Consider the following 6,049-nt stretch of genomic DNA (forward strand, 5'->3'; position numbering starts at 1 on the left):
CTGTGGTGAAACCTTATGTTTCAACCTGATAACAAACCCCCAATACTCTCTACTTAGACGTTTCAGAAACTCTTTGCAGACTTTCTCTCAATGTCATTCAGGGCTCTGCAGCCACATTGCCTGTCCTCACAGGACACATTTAGACTCATTAATACTCTAAAAACCTGGTCCTTTGATGCGGTTCTCATCTCCTTAGCACTTCCCCAATTCTCTGAGTCCTAACTAATTCTTAAAAGCCACTGATCAGGGAGATGGTGATAAAGGCTTCTGTGTGGTTAGAGAGCTAGGTACAAGGGAAAAGAATTATTTACCAGGTCACCCTGTCCCCAAACCACCCTTTGAAAGTCTGTTTTTATGAACTGCCACAATGGGCTTTGGTTTTTTAAAATCAGTCATCTTGAAATGAAAAGAGCAATAACTTCTTGTAGGATTATACATAGTTATGAAGTGGCTGGCCTAGACCAGACATCACTGCGTATGTGTCTAATGTTAGGTGGCAGGAGGAGTTGGTTGGGGAGGAGAGAAGCAGCCCTGCAGAAAGGATGATGTCTTCAGAAAACGCTGCCCAGAAAGGACTCGATGGGCCCGAGACACTCCCCCTATGGGGACCAGAAGCAGGTCAGTTCCCCTGCATGCTACACCCAGTGTTAATACAGGATGCTGTCAGGCAGACTCAGCTGGATGCTCACACTTGTGTGACACCCTCCTGCCCACTCCCAGCCATACCTTCCGCCCTAAGTGCGTGAGGGGTGACAAGAACATTGGGACAGCTCTCCCCTCTTTGGTGGCACCAGTTATGATGATGTTAGGGTTAGTGAGTCCATCTGGGAAATTTGGTGTTGGGGAAGGGTCATGGATTCTTAGAACGAGAAGGTATCAAAGAGAGCAGTTTCCAAAGTGGGGTTCATGGACCTTTCAGGGAGTATGTGATGCCAAACCTATTTTCATAATAACATTCAGAGTGTGTTGGCCCTCCTGCCATTTTAATTTATTTTTAGTGTTGACATTTGCACCGATGAGGCAAGAGAATGGGGGTCAAACTGCTGGCACCTTGGTGCACATCAAAACCGTGGGCCCCGACTGCTCTGGTGGTCGGTGTATTCTTTGCTGCCATGAACTCACCATAAAAATAACACCTGTTTCACATAAGAATGTCCTTTTTTAAAAAAAGTAAACATAATAATCATACTGGTAATATTCCACTAAGTATTTCTAGGTCAGTAATGGCCTAGATCTGTACATAACCTCAGGTACTGGCCCATGTGAATCACAAAGAAGAGATTCAAAATTTAACTGCCAAGGAAGTTGCAAAATTACTTTTATAACAAAAAAGTTATGTTTACTTGAGTCATTGATCACCCCATCTCCTTTTTCAGTTGGAAAGAAACTAATAAACCATTCAAGATAAATATTCTCTTTCTTCAAGACCTTTTCCATATTATATTCTTCTGAAGACCAAAGAATCTGTTAAGTAAGCTTAAATTATCTGTAAGGTCTCTAAATATGCATATAAACATAAAGTAACATGCTAAACTGTGAATTCTGTGATTTTAGTTTCTTATGTATTTTGTATTATTATTGAAATGATATCTTAGAAAAATGTCCTTGATGAAGCAGTAAAAAGTGTTAATTTTATAAAATCTTGACTTTTGAGTACACCTCTTAATATGCTGTGTGCTGAAATGGAAAGTACACATAAAGTATGACTTCAGTGTGCTAAAGTATCATAGTTGTCAGAGGGAAATAATTGTGCTGTCCGGCTGGTGTGGTTCAGTGGTTGAGTGTCAGCCTATGAGCCAGGAGGTCACTGTTTGATTCTGGTCAGAGTACATGCCCAGGTTGTGGGCTCAATCCTCAATGGTGGGCGCACAGGAGGCAGCCAATCAGATCGCTGACTCTTTCTCAGTATTGATGTTTCTATCTTTCTCCCTCTCCCTTCCTCTCTGAAATCAATAAAAAATTTATTTTAAAAAATGTGCTATTGTTTGAGTTATGAGCTGAACTAGCCTGTTTTTTGGTATGTCCCCCACCCCAACACCTCTTTTTTTCTTTAAAAAATGGTTGACAAACTATGGTTAATCAGACTTAGGTATGTGGCAAATAGTTTCTCAAAAATGAATGAAATCAATCTGTCTCTTTAAAGAAATCTACTGGCAGAATTTGTTGCAGTGATAAAATTCACATTTTCAAGTGAAAATCAGAATTTTGGAACCTCTTATATCTAACATTGTGAGCCTGGGAAACTTCCCAAATAGTTATACTTTTTTTCATATGAGATTCATGATATATTAGCAAATGTGATTCTTTTTGTTATTGGGTATGAGCTGTGTTAACATTGGGAACATATGTATAATTAAGTGGGCCAATATTTCCCAAACGATCAATGCATGATGGTACAACATCCATATGTGGGTAAAAGACCCATTTAAAGTGTGTGGCAGCTCAATAATGGGCTTTAATGGAACAGAGTTCAAAAAATTCATTGATATTTTAGATTCCACGCTGTCATTAATCTCTAAGAAACTACCACTTGCCAAGTTTGGTACAGTTTCAAAGAAGAATATCCAAAATTATCTAGAAAGGCTATTAAAACCCGCTCCTCCCCACCTTCACACTACATCTCTGAGTGAGGCGGGACTTTCTTCACATACCTCAACCAAAACATACACGAGAGTCTAGAGGTCTTTTAAGGCAGATAGTAAAGAAATTTGCAAAAATACAAACAATGCCACTCTTCTCTCTAAATTATTTTGTGTTGATATATATATATATATATATATATATATATATATATATAGAGAGAGAGAGAGAGAGAGAGAGAGAGAGAGGAGAGAGGGAGAGATGTAGGCTGTAGGGATGACACCATGTGTCTGACTGGTGGGGTCAGACCAAACCTGGGTCCAGCAACCTCAGTACTTGGGTTCTGGCTAGGAAAGAATTCAAAGTCCAGACCCAAACTGTGAGAGAACATTTATTGGGTAAATTACAGAGGTAGAAGTTGTAATTCCTAGAAGAAATGGGCTTAGCAAACAAGTTCTAGAGGTAAAGGAAGGGCCCTTGGAGCTTGGGGGTGAGGAAGCTAATGGTAAGGAGGCGGGGAGGTGAGGGGAGAGGCGGGGGTCTGGGGGTGGGGGGGGGCAAGGGGAGGGAAAGGTACAGGCATGCTCCAGGAAGGGAGAGTGCACTGGGTCCTCCATCCTAAGGGTTTAAGGGTGGAGATTATAGGGACGGTCCCAGGAAAAGATCTCAATAGAATGTTCTGCAGTTTTCTAGGTGTGTCCTTTCAGGGTTGTGGTGTGTGTGTGTGTGTGTGTGTGTGTGTAATTTTTCTTTTTCATTAAACTGACCAGGGGAAAATCTAATCACAGCTCTGGCTCTTCCAATAACTTCAAAAATGTGGGCCATCCCAACAGATCAAACTTAACTTTTAAAATTGGGGCAGGAAAAAAGGCTTTAGCTGATGATGCTTATAATGAACAGTATGACAAATGTCAAATTTTTATCTTAAAATGATGTATTAAAAAGGTTTCTTTCATCAAAGGTCATCAGGATGGTATTCATTGCAGAGGGCGTTGTGGGGTCATTGGTGTATGCTATCAGCGAGCATATATTGTACACCTGCTGGAGCAGGGGGCAGGGGAGGGAACAGAGATGAATAAGGTATTACAAACACCCTAGGAAGGGTCATTTGTTCAATTGATGGCAAGTTGGGTGAGACAGATTTGAGGAAAATGGGCATAATACAGGGGTGGGTGTACTCAAACCTTGAATAATTGGTATAAACAAAGGGCTCTGGAAATGGAAGGAAGCCAATTGTTTGTGTGATATCTAGTGCCATGTAAGCAGCATTAACTTTAGGGCCAAAAAGGCTGACTTAGGAATCCTATCTAAGCCATCCCCAATGTTTTCCCCTTGGGCAAGTCAGGCTAACATTGCCAAACCTCAGTTTGCACACCCGTGAAATGGAGGCTAATACAGTATTTCCAGAGTCGCAGTGAGAATTAAATGAGATGAAGTATACAGGTGGGGCACAGGAAGATTTACAGTTGTTTGTATGGAAAATAATACAATAATTGATCAATAATAACACCAGAATAAACTATTTCCTATACTCACAACTGTAACTCTACTTTTGTCCCACCCTGTATAGCGCCTAATGACCTGGCACATAGTTGGTGCTCAGCAAACGGTAGAGAATGTTACCATTCTACTCTAATTTCTCTTTCTGATGAAAAGCTGCCATATTCTGGGGTGTCTTAGACTCTCCAGGGAACAGGAAGCCTAAACATACTGGGTAACTATACTCACATGCCATGCAGAGTGGTGGGTGGTGGCTAATTAGCTGAGACTGGGCTTCAACAAGAATCATTAGATTCCAAATAAACAGTGGCAAGAAGGAAAGCAGATTAGGCATCGGCGCTTGATACCCAGAAGAATTAGGGTAGAAGCCCATTCGGTCAGGGCTGCAGGGACCTTAGACACCAATTCAGCCTCTGATACAGTCAAGGATACTGAAACCCAGCGAGAATGGGCAACTATTACAGGCCCCTCAGAGCCTGGGCCGTGGATTCTGTTGTTCCCTGGAGGCCCTGAAGGCAGAGGGCAGGGGATGATTCAGAAACACTGAGCTTAGAAAGTGAGAGAGGAATTTACCTTCCGAGTCAGCTCCTCTGGGAAACCACACTGCCTGCATTCCATTGGAGAAAGAACCTGTGGCCATAAAAACCCATTGGTTCAGGCCCCAGGCAGAAAGCAAGAGGCCTGGGGTCCAGTCCTTGGTTCAACGTGCTAGTTGGAGCATCTTGAATGGATTTCCACTGGATGCTGAGTTAGTTAACGAAAATCTGTCTCAAAGGAGGTCCACGCAAAATAAGGCTCAGATGCCCCAAATCCTTTTGTATAATTTAGAAAAAGAAATTAAAATAATAGACATAGAAACATAGTGAAGTACAAGTATTACCTGAAAACTACTTATTTCCTACATATATTTTCTGAGATAACCAAAAAGAAACTCCTCTCACCAGCCTTGAGGAATCATACATTGTCGAAGAAAGAACCGGTGCCTATGAAAAATGCTCACGTGGCTAGTTCTGAAGACCAGGGGCCATGACAGGAGGCCCGGCAATTGAATGGATTTCTTGATTTCACTGAGAACTTGGTTGGTCGTGGTCACTCAGCCATGGGAGGCAAGGGATGGGGCAATCAGAGCAAGCAGGCCTGCAGGGTGGCCCTTGGCATTGGTTGTCCTGGGAAGGACATGCTCACTGATGCCCAGGGGGCAAGTGAGTCCCTGAGTGTGGGCCTGGCAAAGAGCTCGTTCTGCTGTGAATGCAGCAGATATCCAAACGCAAACGGCACTCAACGAACAGAGACCTGCTTTGGACACAAACAGAAATAGCAGTGGTCTTCACTGTCCAGGTGCCCGCACCTTCCTGACATCGCTTGAGCCTTACAGCCCTGGGATGTGGGAGGAAGGCCTCCATCAAGGCCACTGGGGAAACGGGGGACAGAGGTGAGTGACTTCGCCGTGGTGACACAGCCTCTCAGGGCCTGGTCCCGACTGCCACACCTGGAGTCTCTCCACCACCCCACACCCTCGCCTTAGCCCTCTCTCTGCCAACAAAGTGGCAAAAGGGGGGTGGCAGCATTTATGTTTCCTCTCCTTCTCTGGTTTGCCTCCTGCTCTCCTCCCACATCCACCCAGGGGAGTTGCCACAGAGCAGCTCCTGACCATGCACCGAGATAGGGTCTCCTCCTCCGTCACGGGGTTCTTATGCCTGTCGCTACCATTCCATCTGGTACTGTTGGCTGTCCCGTGTTTGAGTCTGCCTTCTCCCAATTCCTTGGGTTGAACTCAATTAGTGAAAAGAGGAATGGGAAGCAGGTAATCCTCTATTTCACCTGGAGTCGCACCAGAGTCTTCCCGTCCACCGAAAAGACGTGAAAGTCACGTGGGGTATTTGATGGTGACCGAGGCTTGGGAGAACCACGGCTCTGATCAATAATCAGCCCCCGTGAAATTAGAACAACCTCTGTCCGATGATCACTG

This window comes from Myotis yumanensis, unplaced genomic scaffold (genome assembly GCF_028538775.1).
Source record: "Myotis yumanensis isolate MYYU_CA2020_CCGP unplaced genomic scaffold, mMyoYum1.0.hap1 SCAF_15, whole genome shotgun sequence".
Classification (NCBI taxonomy): domain Eukaryota; kingdom Metazoa; phylum Chordata; class Mammalia; order Chiroptera; family Vespertilionidae; genus Myotis; species Myotis yumanensis.